Here is a 26,881-nt window from a genome sequence, read left to right as displayed (position 1 = left end):
GGATGAAAGACCTCAATGTAACACAGGAAGCCATCAAAATCCTCGAGGAGAAAGCAGGCAAAACCTCTTTGATCTTGGCCACAGCAACTTCTTACTCAACACGTCTCCGGAGGCGAGGGAAACAAAAGCAAAAATAAACTACTGGGACCTCATCAAAATAAAAAGCTTCTGGGGGTGCCTAGGTGGCTCAGTCAGTTAGGTGTCCGACTTTGGCTCAGGTCATGATCTCATGGTTTGTGAGTTTGAGCCCTGCATTGGGCTCTGTGCTGAGAGCTCACAGCCTGGAGGCTGCTTCGAATTCTGTGTCTCCCTCTCTCTCTCTGCTCCTCCTCCGCTCATGCTCTCTCTCTCTCTCTCTCACCTTCAAAAATAAATAAAAACATTAAAAAAATTAAAATTATGCACAGTGAAGGAAACAATCAGCAAAAGTAAAAGGCAACTGACAGAATGGGAGAAGATATTTGCAAATGACATATCAGATAAAGGGTTAGTATCCAAAATCTATAAAGAACTTCTCAAACTCAATACCCAAAAAACAAATAATCCAGTGAAGAAATAGGCAAAAGACATGAATAGACACTTCTCCAAAGAAGACATCCAGATGGCCAACCGACACATGAAAAAATGCTCAACATCTCTCATCATCAGGGAAATACAAATCAAAACCACAATGAGATACCACCTCACACCTGTCAGAATGGCTCACATTAACATCTCAGGCAACAACAGGTATTGGCAAGGATGCGGAGAAAGAGGATCTCTTTTGCATTGTTGGTGGGAATGCAAGCTGGTGCAGCCACTCTGGAAAACAGTATGGAGGTTCTTCAAAAAACTAAAAATAGAACTACCCTACGACCCAGCAATTGCACTACTAGGCATCTATCCATGGGATACAGGTGTGCTGTTTCGAAGGGACACAGGCACCCCCATGTTTATAGCAGCACTATCAACAATAGCCAAAGTATGGAAAGAGCCCGAATGTCCATCGATGGATGAATGGATAAAGAAGATGTGGTATATATATATACAATGGAGTATTACTCTGCAATCAAAAAGAACGAAATCTTGCCATTTGCAACTATGTGGATGAAACTGGAGGGTATTATGCTAAGTGAAATGAGTCAGAGAAAGACCAAAATCATATGACTTCACTCACATGAGGACTTTAAGAGACAAAACAGATGAACATAAGGGAAGGGAAACAAAAATAATATAAAACCAGGGAGGGGGACAAAACAGAAGAGACTCTTAAATATGGAGAAGAAACTGATGGTTACGGGAGGGGTTGTAGGAGGGGGCATGGGCTAAATGGGTAAGGGGCATTAAGGAATCTACTCCTGAAATCATTGTCTCACTATATGCTAACTAATTTGGATGTAACTTTTAAAAAATAAAAAATAAGATAAACAAAACAAAACAAAACAAATTATGTTTCTGTACCTTTCATAGTGGGTGTTATTTCAGAGAAAAAGAAACATAGGAAGAGACGCCCCTGGTCAGTGTGCTTCTGTACCTAACAAGTACTTATTTTCTATAGAATATTTACTAAATGGAGGCTTAGCTGAGAATTTCCCAGTATTTTGTTTAATATATTATTAAACCGTCAGGAGATATATATATATATAATATATATATATATATATATATTATATATATATATATAAAGCATGAAACCATCAGGATAGATGTACGTTAAAGTTTCTGATAATTTTTTTGGAGAAAAAGTTATTTCAAACAGGATCCCAAAGTAAAAAAGTCGGATAACTGACTATTTATATCTTTAGGTGAACCAGATCCCGAGAATGGGATCAGGGTCAGACTATCCTGAGTTTAAACCATGACTTTAAATAATAAAGTACAATTGAAGTAGAATAGAGGTTGCCGTGTTGTTGGAAGAAGGGAAGGTTGAAATGTAAAAATTAGGAAATCACCATAAAATAAATGGGAGAGAAAGAAATCCTGCTAAGTCTGTGTCAGGCATCGGATATGACTTTTATGTTTTTCACTGTGGGGCCACAGAAGCTGGGGCGAGTCACCGGTCCCTTTAAAAACAGCTCTGTGCAAAATCAGTGGCATGGCAACTCTAACCCACTCGGGCTCTTTATTGGTTCCCCTGTGTGACCGTGTCTCAGCGGGGACACCCAGAAGGCGACCCTGTCATTGGCACACCTCCTGCCCGTGTCTCCAAGCCACCTCTCGCCTGCTGGACTGAATGCAGCTGTTCATCCCTACCTGGTGTGTGTCTGGTCCCCCCTGCCGTGTCGCCCACTACGTCTGGTCCCACCTGCACACCTCTGGTGACACGCATTTGCATGACCTTCGTGTTCGCGGCAAATGAAAGGGCACTTCTCCAGCACCTCCATTCAAACGCTCAAAGAGCTCTATGAAGAAGTGCCAGGGCTGAGGACACAGAGTGTATTCAGAGTGTCTGGCCGGTGAAAATGCAGAGGTCTAGAGTTCCCTTTCCAATGAGATGCTGGTCTGAGGCTACTGGCTGGGGAGTCGGGGAGTCAATGTGGGGGATTCTCTCGAGCTTGGCACTACCCCTGCCCCAGTAGGGAGCCAACATGACCCCCCGGGCAGGTGACGCCATCTCTGTCCCACTGGAGGAACTCCAGATGGACAAAACAAATGTCCTTCTATTAACTATCCATTTGGATGATTGAGTTGCAACAAAGAGGTGGCTATGTGAGCAAGGCCAGACGTATCGATCAGGAACCCCACTTCTCGTGTGAAAGATCCCAGTGTTTGCACTTACCAGAACGTGTATGAATGAGCACGTCGAGGATGAAGACATTAATCTTGGCTTCGGTCTTGCATATGTAAAATTGCTCTAGGAATGAATAGGCTGGGCTGTTTGTGTGCCAGGCCCTTCAAACGGGATGAAGACACAAAACATCATTGTTGGCTACACACAGGAGGGGCCCAGCTTGCGAAACTTTCCAAAGACGAGGGGAAGAGAACTCTGCCGATGCCAGGATACCTGAAAAATAGCAAAAGGAAAAAGATTTAGCAGCCGTTTACGCCTATTCGGTTTTCGGTTAAGGACCAAGATTTGTGCAAGAGTCTTTTCCTTCAAATGGAAGTTTACCTCTTTAAACGGTCCCTCGGAAGAACACTTCTCAAATCAGCAGAGAATCTGCTGATGGGAACCATTTGCAATTTGGAGGCAACACCCTTCGCCAGAAATATTGAAGAAGTAAAAACCAAAGTAACAGTAACACATACACACACACATACACACACACCCCAACCGCTGCTCGTTAAAAAATGAAAAACTTCAATGAAACGTTGATGACCCATTTATCCCATCAACAATCAAGCTTGGCAGGTTGCTAATTAGAACAACATAAAGCAGGTTCTGTCTCATCCAACGTTTACATTTAAGAGCATGTTCAAGCTGCAGGGATTCGATTCTACAAAATGCACTGGCAAGTAGGTTTGTCTGAGCATGGCCTCTCCCATGCCCAATCTTAGGCAAATCTGGTTTGATTTATGAGGACTCTGAAGAGACCATATTCAGGGCCCGCCAAGTGTTTCCCTCTGTTGTATGTCGCACAGAACTTGCTGCTCTGGGGCGACCTCACTCACAATCCCGGGAGGCATTCTCCAATGTTGAGGTGGGTGACAGCAATTTGGCTGTTCTGTGTATGCTCCCTTTCTTTTCTCTTTTCCATCAGAAAAAGGAGAATCACTTTTTACTCAGAACTAAAATGTCTTTTTCTCTAAAGAAAATGTCTGTATCCCTTCCGCCTGTCCATAACAATTATATCTCCTTAAAATTACACTTTTTCTGGCCTTTACTTCCAGAAATACCAAACACATAGAGGTTAATATGAAATAAATAATCAAGACACAGAAACACATGCAAATCATCTTCCTATGATTCATCTTATTCCAGGAGAAATTCTCTAACGAGATTCAGAGGCTCCTTTGTGAACAGGGGTCTCCATTAGGAAAGGTTTACTTTTCCACACTCTGACAAAGCTTCCTAATTCAAAAACTGATTCCCTGGGATGAAGTTTCATGGGAGGTTTCGACAAGAATCAGCTTATGAAACACAGTTCAGGTGTTATAAGCTGTTGTTGCAACCAAGAGGCCAAGAAGCAAATAAGAGTGATTTCTCTACTGGGACAATGGGACAGATAAGACGATGTATGATAATTATGCAAACAGTGCATAGGGACTCAGCAACAGCCACACTACAGTGTTGTGTTTCCTGGATCTTGGACACTTCGCCGCGTTCACACAGAGGAACTTCTATGTCAGAGAACCATTTCACACTGTAAGGAGAGGAGTTCTGTTTTAAAGAACCATACGTACGACAGGAGCCCTGTGTGAAGTGATAATATCTGTACGTAGCTACGGTCTTGAACTCATCTCTCCTTTCCTCTTGCAGCAGGGAGATGTGAGCAATGAACCATAGTCAACCCATTCTGTTCTTGGGAGCCTTTCAAGCCACCAAAAAAATAAGCTTCTTTGTCCCAAAGTAAACAAGTAATCCTATGCACAGAAGAAAATTGCACACTGTTGCGTATCAACAAACTTAATAATCAGAGTCAGATTAAGAAACAAAACAAAAGAAAAGAAAACACCTAAGGACACACAGGGGAAAAAGAATCCAAATGGTACATCTGGGAGCAGAGGACTACAAAGAAAGATGCAGATTCCATTCTGTGATGGGTTTGGGCGGTCCCTGCGGCCTCAGGAAAGCTCTCTCCAAATCTGTCTCTGACAATATGCCTAGAATTTCATGCTCAGGTGTCCATGCATGGGGATCGGAGTCTTTCACTGCACTGTTCTCTCGGAGGTAGTTCTGCCACTTTTGGGACACAGTGGCTTCTGACAGAAGCAGTAGAAAATGTGAGTGTCCTCTGTGTAGAAGTTTAAAGGCTGTTGTGCAAACAACAGATTCCTGGTGGCTCTCAGGCGGTGGGTCCTGTTCAGGAGATCTTTGTCTACAAATCTGGTACTGGGAGAACTGAGGCTGGGGACAACCAGAGGCAGCCACCATCAAAGAGATCATGGAGTGGCCGAGAGAAGCCAGCTTCTTGATGACATGCTGGCCACCGGGAGAGTGTACAGAACCAGAGTTTCGAGATCAGACACGGCAAAGTTCATGACTTTCCCTATGCCTTGAAGAGGTGTTTCTACTTCTTCTTCTTTTTTTTAATGTTTATTTATTTCTGAGTCAGAGAGAGACAGAGCATGAGTTGGGGAGGGGCAGAGAGAGAGGGAGACACAGAATCCAAAGCAGGCTCCAGGCTCTGAGCTGACAGCACAGAGCCCGACGCGGGGCTCAAACTCACAAACCGTGAGATCATGACCTGAGCTGAAGTCGGACGCTTAACTGACTGAGCCACCCAGGCACCCCACAGTCCTTTGGGTTTTTAATAAACAAGCAAATGTTCTACAGTGTTGCTGGGTTTCCTGCACATGCATGCTTTTCTTCCATTTCAAGGAAGTATGATGCCTCTAGCTTTGCTCTTTTTGAAGATTGCTGAGGCTATTTGTATTTGTTGCAGTTTTGTTATAGGGTTTTTCTCTCTGTAAAGTAAATACCATTGGAATTTTGATAGAAATTCCATTGAATCTATAGATTGCTTTTGAACTATGAACAGTTTAACAGGATTAACATTCCAATTCAGGAACCTGGAATATCTTTCCATTTATTTATGTGTGCAATGTCTTTCATTAATATCTCACAGTTTTCAGTGTTTGCTATTTACAATATGGGTTAAATTTATTTTTTGTAAATCTTTTTTATTTAATACTTTTAAAAGTTTAATATTTTTTTTAATGTTCATTTATTTTTGAGAGAGAGAGTATGCGAGCAGGGGAGGGACAGAGAGAGAGGGAGACACAGAATCCAAAGCAGGCTCCAGGCTCTGAGCTGTCAGCACAGAGCCCGATGTGGGGCCAGGACCCATGAACCGTGAGATCATGACCTGAGCTGAAGTCGGTCGCTCAACGGACTGAGCCACCCAGGCACCCCAAGGTGTTTCTACTTCTACATCCTGGCTACTTTGGGATGGAATCCTCATTTATTTTGCATGACAAACAGGAACATCTTTGTTTCCATTGAAAAAGACTCACCTAATATGTTAGATTCAAAAAGGAATTTACTTTGTTGGGGCATAGTTGGATTTTATTACCCTAATTAAGAATTTATTAGCTTTGTGAACTCCAATGCTTCAAGGTGGCATACTGAAGGCTTTTAAAAACTGGATTTTAAAATTCATAGTGAAGTCAGTTGGCCCAATTAATTAAATGAGAGTGAAAAAATATTTTTGTTAATGCACAGTTAAATGCCTTTACCCAAAGCCTGACATGAAAAATAGTCTTTGGCAACATGCCCATGTCACTGTAGCAGGAAGCTGAATGGGGCTGAGGGCAGTAGTCAGTCCTCCCGCATTCACAAGAAGGACACATTCTTCCATTACTGACAATAAGGACGGCAGACCCGGTGACAACTTCCCCATCATCCACCCCTAAGCCATAAAAAAGGAAACTGGAAATTCAAGGGAATTTGGTTACAACAGTAAATGTTTGCTTATAACGGGTAGTCAACCTAACAGACAGCTCATGGCATCAGGTAGAGAGCAAAGTACTTCTGATATTTCATCTTATGTGAGGGTGATCCCCCAAAATCCAGGGGTTGAGGAATGACAGACACGTTCCTTCTTAGCTGCATGCTTGCTGACTTTCAGAACTTGACTTCTTTTCCTACCATTTGAGCATGGCCACATGTGTTGAAAAGCTCTTGGGAGCCTTGCCTATGTCCCTGAGAGTTTGAGGGTCTACCATGAACACGGCGAGTGGTGCCTGCTGATGAACTGGAAAATTCTGAGGGCCGGAGAAGTCTGGGGTAGCCAACATCAAAGAGAGACTGCCCAAGTGGAGTTGGTGAGGAGAATATGTTTTTCCTTGCATTACCTGGACAATCAGAAAGGGCGCCAGGCTTTGTTCTGCGTGAATATGTTCAAGTGATACAAACCCAGAGAGCTCCAGTAGTAGGAGACTGTTGGAGGGGAGGGCACTTGGGAAGGGAGCTTGAAAGGTCAATGGGAGGCAGGCCTTGCTTGTACCAGGTGGCTGTGCAGGGCTGAGGATCCCATGGGTCCCTCCAAGAACTCCGGTGCAAGTCTGGAGCAGACCAGAATTCCACACTCAAACACCTGCCGCAAAGTCAACTCGGACCCCCAGCCAACAAAAGCAAAGACAACCCTGAAAGAGCAAGCCTAGTTCAGTGGGCCAGTTTCTCCACCTTCTTTAAATTCTTTTCTTCCTTGCCCTAAATCTGTAAGAGGTGAAGGGGGAAAGAAGAAGAAGAGGGAAGAGTCAAACTACATACCCTTCTCTTCTGGATGTCCCCGAGCTACAGACTGGGCAAAGAAGGAAGCCTAGTATTGGTCCCAAATTTGAAACTGGTTGAGACTTTTTTCAATCCAGAAAATGGGACTTGATTACAAAAATGAGACTTTTTCTCATAATTGGAAATGTCTGGAAAGCAACAGGACAGGGTCAAGTGTGTGTGTGTGTGTGTGTGTGTGTGTGTGTGTGTGTGTGTGTTTCAAGTTTATTTTTGAGAGACAGAGCGAGCAGGGGACAGACAGAGAGGAAGAGACAGAATCCCAAGCAGGCTCTGCACTACCAGTGCAGAGCCTGATGTGGGGCTCGATCTCATGAACCTTGAGATCATGACCTGAGCCAAAATCAAGAGTCAGACACTTAGCCGACTGAGCCACCCAGGCGCCCCTGGTCAAGATGTGTTTAAGGGTAAGGACAAAGACCCTACAATGTACCATGCTGAGGGAAATATTAAAGGAAAATAAAGCTTTTTGCTCTGCGTTGCTCAGTTAGTTCAGAATTGTATGACTCATTCATTCTGTTTTTATCCTAGCCGACCCATGGACATACCTCTTCTCTCTGGTGTCTCCATGAGGCCAACTTGTCCAAGCAGCTGGCTTTCCCACTGCACCTTATCTTCTATGCAATCAAGCAAAAAACATTTTTGTTTTCTCATTCTCGCCCTCCAAGAAGACTTTTGAAACGTTTTTTCCTAATAAACGCCCATGAGATTTTTCGTATAGGTATACTTATGTCTGTTTATGTACTGTATCACATCTTGCTTTATCCATGTGTATAGCAAGATTGTTTAAGAATGCCTGTCTCATAATTCACCTACTCACATTTCAGGTAAAATACAGAAGTGAGTCTGGAGTCAGTGGTTTTCCCTTTTGTATATGAGGGAGCCACAGGGTTGCACAGAGTTGTTCCCATGAACACCCAAAGGGGTGAGGATCAACCCCAAGGGCAGGTGCCATTTTATGCATCATGGAGAAGGGGAACCACCCATACAGTACTTTACGTGAATACGACGGACTGGCCCTTCCAACTGAAATTGAACAGCTCTGTTTTTATAGGTCTCTCCGTTAGGGTTTTATGCAATATGCCAGTTTATAAAAATGCTTCAGGGTTTAAAATAAAAGTAAAAAAAAAGTCCTGTTCTCAATGAGCCAGAATGTCCCCTATACTTTCGGATTCTGGCTCTGTGGTTAATAAGCTCATAGCGCATATTGGAATTTTAACAGAGAGGCAAGTATATACTCAGGAAGACTCAAAGATGTTTGTGGGATTTTATCAGACAAGGAAAACATACTTTTTATGGAGACTGTTCTGTCTGCCCCTCAAATCACTCCCATACGGCAGTTTGCTGATAAGTCCTACTGCATTAGTCCATGGGGGAGTCCTGCCAGTGATGCATATTTACAGCCTTTTTTTTTTTTTTTTTTTTTTAGGAAAAAAAAAACCTATAGCACAGCTTGTAACTTTTTTGGGTTGTATTCCATTTTCTTGAATGCAATATAAGGTGGTTCATTTAGGTTAAAATACGAGAGCTCTCTCAAACCTGACTATGATATATTTGGGCTTTGTTTCATGGTGAGAATACTTTCATACAAGAGGTCAATACCATGCCAACCTTTACTGCTCTTCTAGTTTGTACCATCTGCAGCATGATGATCCAACCAATTACACACTTCAGTTTGACACAAAACCAGTAGAACTGTACCCAGAGGTATACAGTTTGAGTCCAAACCAAATTCTTGCTGTATTGTGAAAATAAAGTGGCAAAAATTCACTTGTTAATGAATGAAATGTTATGGACAGAGAGAACAGTGACTAACTGGGTTTAAGGGTGCTTCCCACAAGGTCAGGTGACTTTTGAGCTGGATTTTATAGGGTCTTGCCAAGAAGAGAATGGAGTAAGATTCCAGATACAGGAAATAGCTTAATTAACTTGTCTCAGGAGTCTTCTAGTGTTTGGGATTTCCATCTCCTTCTTGGCTTCCTCAGGTGGAGGTGATAGGAGACAAAACATGAAGATGGGGGGTTGGGGGAGTCCTGCTGGAGACAAGAGACTGAGACAGGCTCTTCTCAGTTTTCCAGACTTCTCGCACAATGCCAACATGGTTGACATTTACCCTGCACATGATGGCACGTCCCTGAAAGACTTAAGCAGGGGGAGAGGTGTTGTTCTACCTTAGGTTGGCAAGTCCGGAGTTGTACACAAGGCAGAATACAGGGATAGCAGAGAAGTCATGCAGTATGAGTGCATCGAGGCGAGGTCTGGTTATTCTTAGATTCTGGAGTCAATACTATGTGGAAGCTCTGACTCTACCACTATTTCTATAGAGAATAAAACGATTCAGTTTTGCTTATAATAAAGTCATTTGAAATTATGTAGATATGAGCAACACAATACAGTAAAACCTCGGTTTGTGAGCATAATTCATTCAGGAAACATGCTTGGGATCCAAAGTACTTAAATATCAAAGCGAATTGCAAGAACCATTGGCTGTGTTGTGATCATATGATGTTTGGCATCACGTACTACTCGTATTACAAGACATCGCTGTTTATCAAGTTAAAATTTATTAGAAATGTTTGCTTGTCCCCAAATGTCCATTGATGGATGAATGGATAAAGAAGATGTGGTATATATATATACAATGGAGTATTACTCTGTAATCAAAAAGAACAAAATCTTGCCATTTGCAACTACGTGGATGGAACTGGAGGGTATTGTGCTAAGTGAAATGAGTCAGTCAGAGAAAGACCAAAATCGTATGACTGCACTCACATGAGGAGTTTAAGAGACAAAACAGATGAACATAAGGGAAGGGAAACAAAAATAATACAAAAACAGGGAGGGGGACAAAACAGAAGAAACTCATAAATATGGAGAACAAACTGAGGGTTACCGGAGGGGTTGTGGGAGTGGGGATGGGCTAAATGGGTAAGGAGCATTAAGGAATCTACTCCTGAAATCATTGTCTCACTATATGCTAACTAATTTGGATGTAAATTTTAACAAATAAAAAATAAAATAAAAAAAAGAAAAGAAATGTGTGCTTGTCTTGCAGAACACTCGCAAAACAAGTTACTTGCAATCCAAGGTTTTACTGTATTTGGTTTTAGGGGCTGCTTTGTGCATAGATACATGCATATAGATACAGGTGTAGACCAACTGATCAGAGACAGAAAAAGAGTATCTATGAATCTATACTTATATTTTAAAAACAACTTATTTGGGGCACCTGGGTGGCTCAGTTGGTTAAGCGTCCGACTTCGGCTCAGGTCATGATCTCGCGGTCCGTGAGTTCGAGCCCCGCGTCGGGCTCTGTGCTGACGGCTCAGAGCCTGGAGCCTGTTTCAGATTCTGTGTCTCCCTCTCTCTCTGACCCTTCCCCGTTCATGCTCTGTCTCTGTCTGTCTCAAAAATAAATCAACGTTAAAAAAAAACCTTATTTTATGCTATTTTAATTAATGATCTTAGAAACTTTGAACTCTGAATTAACTTATAGAATTTAAACCCCAAACAAGAGTGAAATATTAAATGCAGAATAACTTCAGGCAGAGTCCTAAAGATGTTTCATAATTACAGAATTATAACAAAAAACCCAGCAACTTACATATCTAAGGCCAGACAACTACATGTGTACTCTGTACTCAGTCCAGCACTAGACTGAATCTTCATGAATACCACGACACAATTAACTAATGAACAACGAGTTTCTCTGGTTTTGGTGACTGAGACAGAGAGAGGGGCTTTTGCTCCACACATGGCCTGCTCTTGTTAGCCAATGCACAGTCTTCTCCCCTCTTTTTTCAAAATTTTTTTTCTTTTTTTAATGTTTATTATTGAGAGAGAGAGAGAGCGAGCGAGCAGTGGAGCAACAGAGAGAGAGGGAGACACAGAATTGGAAGCTGGCTCCAGGCTCTGAGCTGTCAGCACAGAGCCCAACTTGGGGCTTGAACTCACGAGCTGCAAGATCATGACCTAAGCTGAAGTCAGACGTGTAACTGAGCCACCCAGGCGCCCCTCCCCTCTTTTGATTTTAAGAAACCTAGTATATGGATGAGCGCTGCATACCCATGTTACTAACCGGTAACTGCCTGGAATACATTGTGTTGGGCGTACACATCTTAGCATTTCCACAAATCTAATCCCAACTTGAGCATTATACTGAGCGTTTGTGAGACCTCTGTCAGTAACCGTGCATTTATATTTTCACAGACAAGATCATGCTCACACATGTGTGCATTGTGACAATGTGTGTATGACGGCAGGCCTGCAGGTGGGGTGGACAGGGAAAGCCTCCAGGGTAAGAAGTTGTATCAACTCCATTGCCTACATGACTGATCAAATACCACCAACCTCTCATCTTTAGAATGATTCCCTCTTTACAAAAAAAGAGATGTTCATTTCCCTGTGATATCTAGCAAACTAAAAGTCGTGATTCTTCCAACAGAAAAAATAATTTTGAGCTATTAAGATCAAATTAATTTTTTAAGTGGTTCTTCCTTAAGAAAATTTAATCCAGGAGAACACACCCAAGTGTACTGAAAAGGAGACTGGTAACTTACTTAGAAGAATGACTTTTTCCTGCCTGGGAAGGGTCACAGCAGATCACTTGAAATAGAGAACTCACCTAGTGTGCATATATATGGAAGAAGTCCTGACTCATGAGATGGGAATCAGGCCCTGCATTATCAAGTGAATAATGTACACATAAACGCAAAGGCTCATTTACGTTTAAACCCTGACAGCCTCCAGCATATTCCATCCTTAGTGTTTGTCCACAGTGACTGAGAGACGGGATTACAAGATGCTGCCCATAGCTGCTTATGACCTTCTGATAGGCACTTTGAAATAGGACCTATTTCAAAGATACCCATCTAGGGGCGCCTGGGTGGCTCAGTAGGTTAGGTATCTGACTCTTGATTTTGGCTCGGGTCATGATCTCATGGTTGTTGTGAGGTCGAACCCCACGTTGGGCTCCGTGTTGACCATGAAGCCTGCTTGGGATTCTCTCCCTCTCCCTCTCTGCCCACCCCCCATTCCTGTGCTTTCGCTTGCTCTCTCTCTCAAAATAAATAAACAAACTTAAAAACGAAACAAAGATACCCCATCTAGGTTGAATACACAGTTTGAAGAAATAGTTTGTAGGGTGGAACCAGTTCCAAATGTGAAGTCTTTTCCGCACATCTCTTTCACAAGAGGTTTTTGGCTAGTGTCTTTGTACATGACTTCATGCACCACAGATGCCTGTGCAATCACTGTTAAGTGGAAGGGACAAAGCTCTAGAGATGATTAAGGCAGGAATGTACACTCATCATATGGAACTGGATGTTATTCTTTGATGAGCATACAGACATAACATTTTATGTAAAGAGATGCCAAGGATGATCTAATTTGAGTTGGACTTGGCTGATACTCCATGTGTATACTACATGTAATACGTAGCTCATGGTTTGGAGAAAAATCAAATTTAAAAACTTATCTGGTGTCCATTGGTTTGTGGAAAAACAGGCAGCAACGAAGGCCATAGCACTGTTGTTATGAAAACAGCAGAGGGTTGGGTTTGGCTGAGGGGATCCAGAAGAGTGTCCACAGCTCACTAATGCCAGGGAGCAGCCTTCCGGAGTGAGGGGGTGGGGGGCAAGAGAGGGTACCGTTTGTGGTTCTGCTTCGTTTTTGCTGGTTTCTTTAAACAACAGGTTAAGTTTAGCACATCTATATTCAAACTTCCATCTTAAAGAGGTCCTGCCATGTGCCTTCTGCCCCTGGACTGACATTTTCTGATCATAATTAGCATGTTATCTTTCTTTAAATAGATACGAACCTGGGGTCTTAGTTTAGGGGTGGCTTATAAACAACAGGGCACTTGCATCACTGGTTCTGGAGGCTGTAAGTTTGAGATAAGGAGGCCACCATGCTTGTGTCTGGGTGGGGGGGGGGGCGTGTTCCCACTGTGTCCTCAAGATGGTGGAAGGGAACAGAGCTCTCTGGAGTCTCCTTTAGAATGGCACTGATCTCATTCATGGGGGCTTCTCCTTCATGACCCGATCACCTCCCAGAGACCCCACCCCCAAATACCATCATCTTGAGGGTTAGGTTTCAACATACGAATTTGGGGGAGGGTGGCATAAACATTCAGTCCATAACACCTGGTCTCTAACAAACTAGAATCATTGATGACAAATCATCTGCTTTTTTCTCATTCAGATAAAATTGCTTTTAATACACAAACAGTCCTTTAAAATGACTCTTTAGGGGCACCTGGCTGGCTCAGTCGGTTAAGCACCCAACTCTTGGTTTCAGCTCAGGTCATGACCTCAAAGTTTGTGACTTTGAGCCCCACATCGGCCTCTGTGCTGACAATGCGGAACCTGCTTGGGATTCTCTCTCCCTCTCTCTCTGCCCCTGCCCCGCTAGCGTTCTCCCTCTAAACATAAATAATCTTTTCAAAAATAAAATAACTTTTGAGAAGTTTGTGTCTCTATCATGTTTCATGGTAGATGACAGATAAGATAGATGACAGATTATATAACAGATTATAGAGAGAGGGGGAGAGAGAGAGATGGACACAGAGAGAAAGGGAGAGGAGGAGGAGAAGAGAGGGAAGGAGGGAAAACGGAAGGATACTATGGACATCAGACTGCCCCATGGTGGCAATCTTTGTTTCTGGACGAGCAAGCATGCCCAGAGGTCTCCCGGGGTCCTACAAAGCACAAGTGGAGAAGGTCCCTGGGAACGTACCTGGGGTGAGCACTGTACCCCTGAAGGGAGGTGCTGTCCGGGAAGAGTGAATGAAACCTGCAAGGAACTGCTTGCCACACAGCTCCCGGGGAAGGTCAGGGGACATGTGGCTGCCCGAAAGAAGGGCTGCACACAGAAGATGTGGACATGGACATTTCTGGGTTTCTGGAACATCTTTTTCCTGTAGACAGTAGTGGTAGCATAAAGGTTGCAGGTTGCATGTTGAAGATCATTTCTTTTTTTAAATATTTTTTGGTAGGCTCCTCGCCCAACGTGGGGCTCGAACTCATGATCCCGAGATCAAGAGTCACATGACCTCCCACGTGACCCAGCCAGGTGCCCCGTTATGTCATCTTTAAGACAATGAAAAGAAGCATACAAATCACAGGTCTGTCTTTCAAATTTAGCATTCTAACAGAAATACAAACATACAGTGTCCATTCTAGGCGCTACCAACAATCAGGACTGACACAACTTTGGCGATGTCAGAAAATATGAAGATCGCTATTTTCCCAAAGTTCAAAATTTATTATTAGGTGCTAAGCAAAATAAAGTCAGTCAGAGAAAGGCAAATACCATGTGATTTCACTTATATGTGGAATTTAAGAAACAAAAGAAATGAACAAAGAGACACACAAACCAAGAAACAGACTCTTAACTATAGAGAACATACTCATGGTTCCCAGAGGGGAAATAGGTGATGGGGATTAAACAGGGCACCTGTGATGAGCTCTAATACATAGAATTGCTGATTCATTATGCCGTGTATCTGAAACTAATATAATACTGTATGTTAATTATACTGGACTTAAAATCAAATAAATAAAAAATAAAAATAAAATATGCGGCAAGCAAAAATATTAGGTTTTTTTCAGTTTTTATTAAGGTTCTGTCTGCAGTGGACGTCAGGTACTATACATTAGTCAAGAGATCACGAAACGTGTAGAAAGGATGAAATTAATAAGAAAGAGAGTAATGATATTACTCCATCTGTATTTTCAAAAGACTGTCACGATATAAAATTAGCTTGTATATTTATAAGCATTTATCATAAAATCTCAACATCTGTTCTCCACTGAAAATCAGAAACAAAACTGCAGTGTTGCTGTTGGAAGCCCTTGCCTATAAATCATCAAGAAATTGAGAGATACCCATTTGTCTTGTAAGAGACAAATAATCCCGCCTTGTGGCAAAGAAATATGGAAAATGGCTTTAGTCTGGAGATATAAACATTGTTGAAAATTATTTTCGGAGCCCGCATAACCACTGCATTTTCTACTTGTAATAAATAGGTTGTGAAATTAATACCTTAATTATGGTTTCTGGATCATTCAATCAATCAATAGGGTCTTGGCATTTAGTTTGACATTTCCTTAAGTGGGTTGGCTGGCCCTATGGAGCACTGTTGAAATGCCTCAGTGGACTGAGTTCCCTCAGGTGCTAATTTCAGGGCTGGACTGTTTCCGTGTTTCAGTAACATGCAGAGGAGTTCTACACACACAGTCCACGGGCACACACCTACTTCCTACACACCATCTAGTGGGGTTTTGTTTGCTTTTTAGTGGTAGCAGATGAGCCTGTAGTCAAGCGTCCTGAGGGTCAATGTCTAAAATTTCACTATTTGTATAAACTCCTGAGATTTTTCTCAAACTGTGTCGGCAGTAAGACAGAGTACTGCGGGCACCAAACGATAAAAGGAATAAGGTCTTCTGGTTTCGCAGCCCGGAGAGAAGAACTGTATCATATAGATTATTCAACATCAGTATTACAAACACATTTTAACACTACCTGTCAATTCTCCATGGGTTAGAAAAATGTATGGTGATGGTCTTACTTGGACTTTTTTCCCCCCCTCCGGAGGAGATCCCGAAATAAAGATGTGAGGGCAAGTTGTTCACCCAGGACGCGATCCCGAGAATCTTGGCAAAGGGGCAGGACAGAAAAGGAGTACCGCAAATCATCAGTGTGCTGGTGAGTGGGAGAGTGCCCTCCAGCAGCCAGAGAAGACCCTCGGTGTGCAGACGTAGGGATTGTGAGGTCTGAAGCCGTGCCCGTGGCTTCTGAGATGGTTGCAAAGAATATACAGGGGAGTCTCAGGGTACGCTTCACAGACACATTCAACTATCATACAGCATTTACGAGACGGCTGACACTGTGCTGGGTGTGGGACGCAAGAGCAAACAGACAAATGCACTCTTTTCCTCTCTTCCTCCTGGAAACTTTCTAGGGCTCCAGATGAAAAATACTCTTCTTCCGTCCAGTGCTTTCCCACTATCCAAACTGAGGACACTCGATTTTCTGTACCCCACAGCATTTCTGTTGCATAATTAAATGCGTAGGTAGCACGTCTCACTTATTCAACACTCAAAAATGTTTCTGAGGGGCGCCTGGGTGGCTCTGTCGGTTGAGTGTCCAACTCTTGGCTTCAGCCCAGGTCATGATATCACGGTTCGTTCGATTGAGCCCACATCAGGCTCTGCGCTGACAGTGCGGAACCTGTTTGGGATTCTCTCTCTCCTCTCCTTCTGCCTCTTCCCTTCACTCTCTCTCTCTCAAAATAAATAAATAAACAAAAAAAATTTTTTTTTCAAATAACGAATGAGATGTTCACTGTGTTCCTTTCCTATGATGGCTGTAACTAATGACCAGAAATGTAGTGGCAGAAAAACAACACAGCTATTTTATGTCACAGTCCTGAAGGCCAGAAGGTCAACACAGCTGTCATGGGCTAATGTCACGGTGTTGGCAGCATGGTGTTCCCTCTGGAGGCTCTGGAGGAGGATCTGTTTGCTCATGATGCCAGCTTTCAGAGCCAGCCTGCATTCCCTGGCACATGGACCCCCTTCCTCCGCCGTCAAAGCCAGCAACGTTGCACGTCCCTGACCATTCTTCCTGTGTGACCGCAGTTCTATTGCGGTGCAGAGACGGCAAGGAGAGATGTGGGAATTCATGCATCTCAGGTGTTGTGCAGTTTTACAGAGTCCATGATTCTGTTCTTTGGGCAAAGGACTGCCATGGACAGCACATCGTGCCTCTCTTCTTGGAGGAACGGGAGACAATCACCACCACGGCTTCTGAGTTCTCATCCATCCGACACTTTGATTTTCTCTTCTCTTATATAGTGAAAGAGGAGGGGCACCTGGGTGGCTCAGCCGGTTAAGCATCTGACTTTGGCTCAGGTCATGAACTCACAGTCTGTGAGTTTGCGCTCCGCGTCAGGCTCTATGCTGACCTCTCAGATCCTGGACCCTGCTTTGGATTCTGTGTCTCCCTCTCTCTCTGCCCCTTCCCTGCTCACACTCTGTCTCTCTCTCTCTCTCTCTCTAAAAAAAAAAAAAAAAATTAAAAAATTTACATGGTGAAAGAGGAACACACAAAACAATTGCTTATTTGTAGCTAATAATTCTGTATGTAACGTTCACGTATTCATTCAGATTCACCCCAGTATGGCATCACGCTATTTCATGGTTGAGAGGCGACAGCGGGGACAGAGCAGATACAAGACGGTTTGATTATGACACTTGGTAAGGAAGGGGTAATGCTCTCGTGTGTTCTCGTGATTCCCTCTCAGGGAAGAAGGGATGGAGGGAACAGAGTGAAGTATGAAAACCCTCCAGATTCTGCAGGGTAACCATACGTCTCTGACTCTGCCCACCACAAACAGTGCAGAAGGTATCACTAATGACACGTTCTTACCAATGTGCCTACACGCTCTCACTAGCATTCAAAAGGACGATGGACACATGGTTCATGATTACATACACACACCATTACACAAAGGCATGACATTTAATGTAATAGTTTTCATTCTGTATTGACTGATAATACTATGGTATCAAAAACTTAAATGAAATATCTTGCAGACACAATATTAAATATCAAGTAATGTTATTGCTTAAATTTTTTTTAATGTATTTATTTCTGAGAGACAGAGAGACAAATCGTGAGTGGGGGAGGAGCAGAGACAGAGGGAGACACAGAATCCAAAGCAGGCTCTGAGCTGTCAGCACGGAGCCCAACGCGGGGCTCGAACTCACAGACCGCGAGATCACGACCTGAGCTGATCGACTCAGATGCCCAATCGTCTGAGCAACCCAGGTGCCCCTCAAGTAATGTTATTTTAACACAAAATATGCATTAGAATAAAAATGTTGGATATTGAATATTTTATAAGTGGAACTATAAATTATAATGATAGGAAAGCTAACAATGGGTATTCTAAAATAAACATTTAATCCAAAAGGGCATCAACTACAACTACTCCCATTTATTCAATATGCCTCCCATGTGTATTCAAAATGACTTCATGTGTATTATTTACTACTTCTATGTCAGAACTCTTCAAGCTAGCTGCCCATCGTATGGATGCAAGAGCGGAGGCAGGGAAGTCTAGAAGATAGGTAATGGTCACAGAGTAACCAACCCCTCCAACTGTATTTAAAAGGACCTAATGAGTCTGAATCAGCTAATTATATTTTAATAGAAGCTAATGATGGCAAAGGACTATGAATCATAATAGGGATTCTTTTTTTTAATAGACTTGGTTTTTTAGAGCTGTATTAAATAAACTGCAAAACTCAGCAACAGACACACAGAGTTCTCAAATGCTTCCTGTCACACACCCACAACCTCCCTCTTTATCAACATCCTTCACTAGAGGGATGTATTGTACGATCGATAGGTTGCAATCAATAGCCTCTCGCTGACACATCCTAATCATCCGGAGTCCACATACGTTTCACTGGGGTTCACTATTGGCATTGTGCGTGACATGGGGCTTGGTGGATGTATAATGGTATGTGTCCAGCACTGAAGTACCATGCAGAGACTTCTGGGGAAGAAGTAAGAGGACCCTAGGCAACCCTCGTCCCACAGGTACATCTAGATGACACCCACATCATTGTGAATAAGCCGGAAAATGTCCCGAACTGGCAGGACAGACTTTCCACCGCTCATCCCAGATAAGAAGCACATCGAAAATGGTAGCAAGGGTGGAGACATGGTCTGGAACTGAACCAGACAGAGAGACTGACGACAGGAGGGAGGGTCACCGCAAGCACAGAGAAGGGAGAGGGGGGAGGAGCAGATCCCACAGCAGGCACTCCAGGCACAGAGGACCCCACACCGGGAGGGTGATGACCCATAACAGTTAGCTTTGAAAACCAGAGGTGATTCACTCCGTAAGTTTTTACAATTAGTAGGGCTTAACACCTGGAACTTTAAAAATTAGCGGGCTCCATTCAGGGAGAGCCTGAGGACCGCAGGAAATCCAGTGCCCATCCTTAAAAAGCCTAACACACAACCCTGCTGAGATACGGCACAGAAGCAGCAGTTTGAAAAACGCCTGGGGTACACTGGAGGAGATTTATTCACTAATCTCACAGCTCATGCTGGGGGAGCAGGTATCTTTAAGAGACTTCTCCAGGAGCACAAGACCTGGCGGGCACCATTTCCCTCGCCCGCCCACCAGCCTAGATACACCAACACAAGCACGAGCCAGCGCAAATAATCTCCACCTCGCCTGCGAGTAACAAGCCCCGGCACGAGGCTGTCCTGCGCACCTGCACCATCTAACCCACCGTCAGCAGGAATCCGTCCAAAGCGCCTCCAGGGCCCTCCCGCAGAGGACCAGGCGTTGTCATGAGCCGTGCCAAAATCATGGCAGTGTGCAACCTGCCCCCAAACGCACCAGCACCACTCCAAAGTGACTCCTGCCCCAGGGAGAGGGAAAGACAACCGCGCGCGCGCGCGCGCACACACACACACACACACACACACACACACACACACACACACACACACACCAGTCCTACTGCAGCAGTGACAGTGAGCTGAGGAACTGAGGACAGATATCTGGTCTGATTGTGGGTCTGCCCACCAATAAAAGCTTCTCAGGGGACAACACATGCAGAGGGCCCTGTAGTTCAGTACTAAGCAGCTCTAACAAACTCCTGGTCTGACCAAACTCAAGTCCTAGGCTGCCCTAGACAGGCCCACTAACAACAAAAGGACTAACCCCCGCCCACAACAGGCAAAGGGAGGCACTGCAGACGACTAGACTGAAGGCAAACACAGTTCAAGCACAATCGTAGGGCCCATGCAACACACATAGGAGACACCCTTGGAGGACCAGGTTCTGATTTGCTGGGGACACTTCCCTGCAGGGCACTAAGAACCTCTTTTTCATAAGTCTCCGGCTTTCAAGAGCAGGACACATAGCTGACTTCCCTAACACAGCAAAGACACACAGAGTTAGACAAAATGAGGACAGAGAGGAATATGTCCCCAATGAAAGAACAAGGCAAAAGCACAGCATGAGAGCTAAATGAAACAGGGATAAGCAATACGACTGACACAGAATTTAGAATCATGGTCATAGAGATACAAGACTTGAGAAAAGAATGGAGGATCTCAGTAGGACCCTCAACAAGGAAACAGAAAATATAACAATGAATCAGAGACAAAGAAATCAAAAATTGAAATTAAAAACACACAGAAGGAATAAATAGACTAGAGAAAGAAGAAGAATGAATCAGCAGCCTGGAGGACAGAGTGATGGAAATCAAGCATGCTGAGCAGGAGAAATGAGTAACATTATAAAAAATGCAAAGAGACTTAGGGAACTTAGCAAAAACACCATCAAGCAAGCATGATGACATTTGCATTATAGGGAAACCAGGAAAAGGAGAGAGAGAAAAGGCACAGAAAATTTAGTTAAAGAAATAATAGCTAAAAATTTCCCTAATCTGGGGAAGGAAATAGAAATCCAGATGCAGGAGGCACAGACAACACCTAACAAAATCAACCCAAGGAGGTCTACACCAAGACATATAGCAATTAAAATGACAAAAAGTAGTGACAAAGAGAATTTTAGAAGCAATAAGAGAAAATAGTTACAAGAGAAACCCAATAAGGCGACCAGCTGATTTTTTTTTTTTCAGGAGAAACTTTATAGGTCAGAAGGGAGCAGCATGAGATATTCAAGGTACTAAAAGACAAAAACCTGCAGCCAAGAATACTCTACCCAGGTAGGCTGTCATTCAGAACAGAAGGAAAGACAGTTTCCCAGCATACAAACTTAGAGGTATTCACTAGAAAACCAGCCTTACAAGACATGTTATAACGGGGGGACACCTGGGTGCCTCAGTTGGTTGAGCATCCAACTTCTGCTCAGGTCACGATCTTGTGGTTCATGGGTTTGAGACCTATGTCAGGCTCTGTGCTGACAGCTAATGGCTTTGACCCTGCTTTGGATTCTGGGTCTCCCTCTTACTCTGCCCCTCCCATGCTCATGCTGTCTGTCTCTGTCTCTGTCTCTGTCTCTGTCTCTGTCTCTGTCTCTCTCTCTCTCTCTCTCTCTCAGAAATAATAAAATTAAAAAAAATTAAAACAAATAAGAAATGTTAAAAGGTATTCCCTGAGAATAGGGAATACTGCTTATGGGAATAGAGAATAGGGAATAGAGAATACTGCTTATGGAAAAGAAAGACCATAAGCAGTAAAATCAAGCGTATCTATAAAATCAGTCAAGAATTCACAAAATAAAGGATGTAAGGTATGGCATCATATATCTATAATGTGGAAGGGAAGGGAGTAAAAATTTAGTGCTTTTAGAAAGTGTACAAACTTAAACAGCCATCAACTTCATATAAACTGCTATGTACCCAAGATGCTATATATAAACCTAATAGTGATAACCACGTATCAAAAACTGGGAGTCAGATACGCAAAAAACAAAATGAAAGGAATCCAAGTATACTACTAAAGAAAGCAATCAAACCACAAGAGAAGACACAAAGAAAGGAACAGAGAACTACAAAAACAACTGTACGACAAGTAACAAAATGGCAATGAGTACATGGCCATCAATAATTACTGAGAATGTGAATGGACTAAACACTCCAATCAAAAGAGACAGGGTTACAGAATGGATACAAAAAGCAAGGCCCATCTCCCTGATGCCTACAAGAGACTCACTTCAGACCCAAAGACACCTGCAGATGGAAAGTGAAGGGATGGGCAAGTGTTTATGATGCAAACGAATGTGAGAAGAAACTCAGGGCTGCAATACTTATTTTGGACAAAATAAACTTTAAAACAAAGACTGCAATAAGCAACAAAGAAGGACACTATAAAATCACAAAGGGGACAATCCAACAAGATCTAACAGTTGTAATATTGATGCACCCAACACGAAAGCACCCAAATACAGAAAGCAGCGAGTAATAAACACAATGGAAGTAATCAACAGTAATACAATATTAGTAAGGGATTTTAACACCAAACTTACATCAATAGATTGAGTCTTCAAACAGAAAATCAACAAGGCAAGAGCAGCTTTGAATGACACATTGGACCAGATAGATCTTTTTTTTAATATACATTTTTTAGTGTTTATTTATTTTTGAGAGAGAGACAGACAGAGGGTGAGCAGGGGAGGGGCAGAGAGAGGGACACACAGAATCCGAAGCAGGCTCCAGGCTCTGAGCTGTCAGCACAGAGCCCAAGGTGGGGCTCAAAATCACAAACTGTGACAGCATGACCTGAGCTGACGTTGGATGCTTAATCGACTGTGCCACCCAGGTGCCCCTTAAATATTTTTTAAAACGTTTACTTATTTATTTTGAGAGAGAGAGAAAAAGAAAGAAAGAAAGAATGAGTGGGGGGAGGGGCAGAGAGAGAGGAGAGAGAAATCCAAGCAGGCCCCACGCTCATGACCTGAGCTGAAATCAAGAGTTGGATGTGTAACTGACTGAGCTACTCAGGTGCCCCTGGACCAGATGGACTAACAGATATATTCGGAACATTCCACACAAAAGCAGTGGATACACACTCTTTTCAAGTACACATGGGACATTCTCCAGAATAGATCACACATGAAGCCAGAGAACAAGTCCCAACAAATTCAGGGTAAAACCACTAATACAATGGGATATATGCACCCTCGTGTTTATAGCAGCATTATCTATAACAGCCATGATATGGAAACAGCCCAAGTGTCCACTGACTGATGAATGGGTAAAGAAGATGTGGTGTGTATACACACACATATATACATGTATGTACACATACACACACATACATACACACAATGGACTCTTAGCCATAAACAATGTTAACAAAATACTTCCATTTGCAATAACATAGATGGATCAAAAGGGTATAATGCTTAGTGAAATAAGTCAGTCAGAGAAAGATAAGTATCATAGGATTTCACTCAGGTGGAATTTAAGAAACTACACCAACTAACAAAGAAAAAAGAAACAAATATAAAAATGGACTCTTAACTATAGAGAACAAGCTGATGGTTACCAGTTGGAAGGTGGGTGGGAGGAGGGGTGAAACAGGTGAAGGAGATTAAGAGTACACTTACTATGATGAGTCCTGAGGAATGCACAGAATTCGTAAACCACAATATCGTACACCTTAAACTAATATAACACCATATGTTAATTATACTTGAACTTAAAAAAAATAACAAGAAAAATCAAAAAGAAAATAAAGTATCATGCAGAATAGTATCACTGCTCTAAAATTCCTGGGCTCGGTCTATTCATACGTATTTCCTCCTGAATGTTCTCTCCTATAGTATTTTTTTAAACATTGTAAGATCACAGTTCCCTCAACTGTAAAATAAGGACTCAAACTAAATTATCCCTTTGCTTCCTGCAAAGTACTACGGATATATTTGCAAATGGAAAAAATGTATCTAATCTATAAAGTTTTTGAAAAGATATGGATACATTTTCTTTAATCTCACATAAATTATTCAGTAAAGATATGTATATGTTTTCTCTAATCTCCAATAAATTATTTGATATTAGGTCTAGCACTGTGAAATCCACAGGATCTATCGTGCATGACGGCAGTAATCTGGAGTTCCAGGCCTAACTCATTTATAACAGTCCTAGACAGAAGCTGGACCCACCCACAGAAAATGCGTCCAGCCAATTCAATCTAATTTAAATGATGGTACCTATTAAAGACACCATACTCCCGCAAGGTCTCAAATTATGTATCAATCTCAGGATGGATTTGACTAAAGGCAGAATTAGTGAAAATAAATAATTTTATTCCAAGCATGGGGTTAATAACAAGGTTACATGTAGCTGTGGCTAATTGCTTATGCAGAGTCAACTCAACTAAAATTTACTGAGCGAGCTATGTATGAGGGAAATGGAAAAATACTAAAATGGGAGACTTTTAATAAAGTACAGCCAATGCACTGAGAGAACAAAGTCAACAAATATGTAATTTATTCAAGTATGTCAAACTTTAAATAAAACATGTTTAAGATTAATGGCTGTAACAAAGAATGCTTTCCTTTAGTGTGTAAATGGAACAGTTTGATTCAAAATTGCTGTGTGCTTCCAAATAACACGATTAATGTTGCCAGGTACATGACCAGGACTGAACTCACTAAAACTATGGGTGTAATCTCTAAATGGGTTGTGGACCATCACACGATGGTAGGCAGAAAACCTCTCCCCTCTTTCTGTCCTGTGGTTGTACAGTGTCTGAATTCCCTTCCACTGATCTTGTCTTTAAGGCACATCAATGGCATTTTGAAGGGGATTAAATCATTAGAACACTGTTAATCATCCAAACCAGTTGTTTTTTCTATTACCCAAAGAAAATAATTAAAGAAAATGATATCTGTAAGAATAATGGTGGCCACCCTTGCTGATATACATACATACATACCTAATTTCATTTTTAAATTTTAAATTCTGGTTAGTTAACGTATGTGGTAAAATGGCTTGAGGTGTAGTATTTTAGTGATTCATGTAGGTCATTTTGAATGAGCCATGTGATTGTAGGTGGAGGTCACAAATTGCTGTTTCTTAACTTTTCCACTATCACTTCCCTAAGGAGCCTTGCTGGGCATTATTTTCTCTACTAGCCATTCCCAAAGAGATTTTAAGCCCTCAGACATTCTGTATATTTACTTATGCATTGAATGCATACCTGTATTTTAGGTATAGAAAGAGTGTGACTCTTTCATCCATAAGAACAAATTTCTACCCTGTTGGCAATGATACTGCTCCAGTTGAGAATGCATGGTGGGAGTGACATTTAGTAGCCAAGAAGAAAGCATACGATAATATAGAACGCTTGTCCAAACGTCTATTAGCACTTGTGAATACTTACTATTAATATGAATTACCAAACCCCTGTAGGTCTACTTCTGGCTAAATATGCTATCACATAACAGAAATATGACTTTTTATTTACTTGAATATTATATTTCTCCTATCAGGACCAGCATTTCTTAAGGCAAACAGTGCCTCATTTTCATTTTTGTAATCTTCATCAAACATGGAGAAGTGCAGGGGCGCCTGAATGGCTCAGTTGCTTAAACATCCGACTTCAGCTCAGGTCATGATCTCATGGTTTGTGGGTTCGAGCCTCGCATCCAGCTCTGTGCTGACAGCTTGGAGTCTGGAGCCTGCTTTGGATCCTGTGTCTCCTCTCTCTGCTCCCCCACCCCGCCCCCCACTCTCAAAAATAAATAAAGATTAAAAAAATTAAAAAAGAAAAAAGATACAGAAGTGCACTGTTCAAGTTAGCTTTTCTTGAATGGATAGATGGTTGGATGAGTGACTGGACAGATGAATGAATGAATGAATGAAGTGTTGTATAAGAGGACACAGAACAGATTTTTACAAAACTCACTCACTAATGGGAAGTGACGAGATGAGATTGTTAATTTGTACCAAGGAATGTCATCTATAAATTTTTTTATCCACATACTTGGTAACAAGCAATTTCAAAAGTAGATTGTGGGCCTCAGCTAAACTAGATAAGCAGTCGAAGTCATACTGAGGTCAGATGACTGCATCTTACGCAAAAGCGTTCTTCCTTCAGCGTGTATCACAATGAGCAGCTCCCTGCACAATGGTGCCTTCGTGCCCAGATGTGTCATAAAGAGAACTCACTTCGGAAGGGTATTTATACACATGTATTCAATAGACTTTATTTTGTAGAGCTCTTTTAGGTTCACAACAAAATTGAGCACAAGGCACAAGGAATTCCCATACATCCCCTGCCCCAACTCATGCATAGCCTCTCCTAATAATATATCCCCACCGATATATCATTTTTATAACTGGTGTGCCTTCATTAACACATCATAGTCACCCAAAGAGGCTACATTAAGATTCACTCCTGTTGTCCCTTCTGTGTGTTTGGACACGTGTACAAGGACATGTATCCACTGTTATAGTATCACACGGAAAGGCTTAACTGCCCTGAAAATCCTCTGTGCTCTGCCCATCCATCTCTCCCTCACCACATGGCAACTACTAACCTTTAAACTGTCTCCATACAGTTCTGTCTTTTCTAGAATGTCATAGATGGAATCATATGGTATGGAGACTTTTTAGACTGGCCTTTTCACTTACAGTATGCATTGTAATTTTCTCCATGTTTTCATGGCTTCATACCTCATTTGTTCTTAGTGTTAAATAACATTCCATTCTCTGAATGTATCAGTTTATCCATCTACCTACTGAAGGAAATCTCGGTTGCTTCCAAAGTTTGGCAATTATAAATAAAGCTGCTAATAATATCCACGTGCAGTTTTTTTAACGGACATAAAGCAGATGCATGAAGCATGAAATCAAGGAACATTCTTATGCGGCTGTTGTGGAAAAGTTTTGAGGGCACTTACCAAACTGATAACTCCAGTATCACAAACACAAATAACACACACACACACACACACACACACACACACACACACACAACATACAGACACTTAGCCTTGCCATA

At 42.3% G+C, this 26,881-nt stretch overlaps 1 long non-coding RNA gene across 3 annotated transcripts in view; it reads right to left on the bottom strand.

Moving 5' to 3' along the window:
* Positions 1-312: 312 nt before the first annotated feature.
* The window catches only part of LOC122212625, a 309,402-nt gene continuing 282,833 nt past the window's right edge, over positions 313-26,881 (bottom strand). For all 3 annotated transcript variants that reach the window (XR_006199232.1, XR_006199231.1, XR_006199230.1), the window contains 2 exons: positions 2,759-2,983; positions 313-350 (listed from right to left, as the gene is read on the bottom strand). This is a non-coding gene — a long non-coding RNA (uncharacterized LOC122212625). The remainder of the gene's footprint in view (positions 351-2,758; positions 2,984-26,881) is intronic.

This window comes from Panthera leo, chromosome Y, assembly GCF_018350215.1.
Source record: "Panthera leo isolate Ple1 chromosome Y, P.leo_Ple1_pat1.1, whole genome shotgun sequence".
Lineage (NCBI taxonomy): Eukaryota > Metazoa > Chordata > Mammalia > Carnivora > Felidae > Panthera > Panthera leo.
This window is presented reverse-complemented; position numbering and strand designations above follow the sequence as displayed.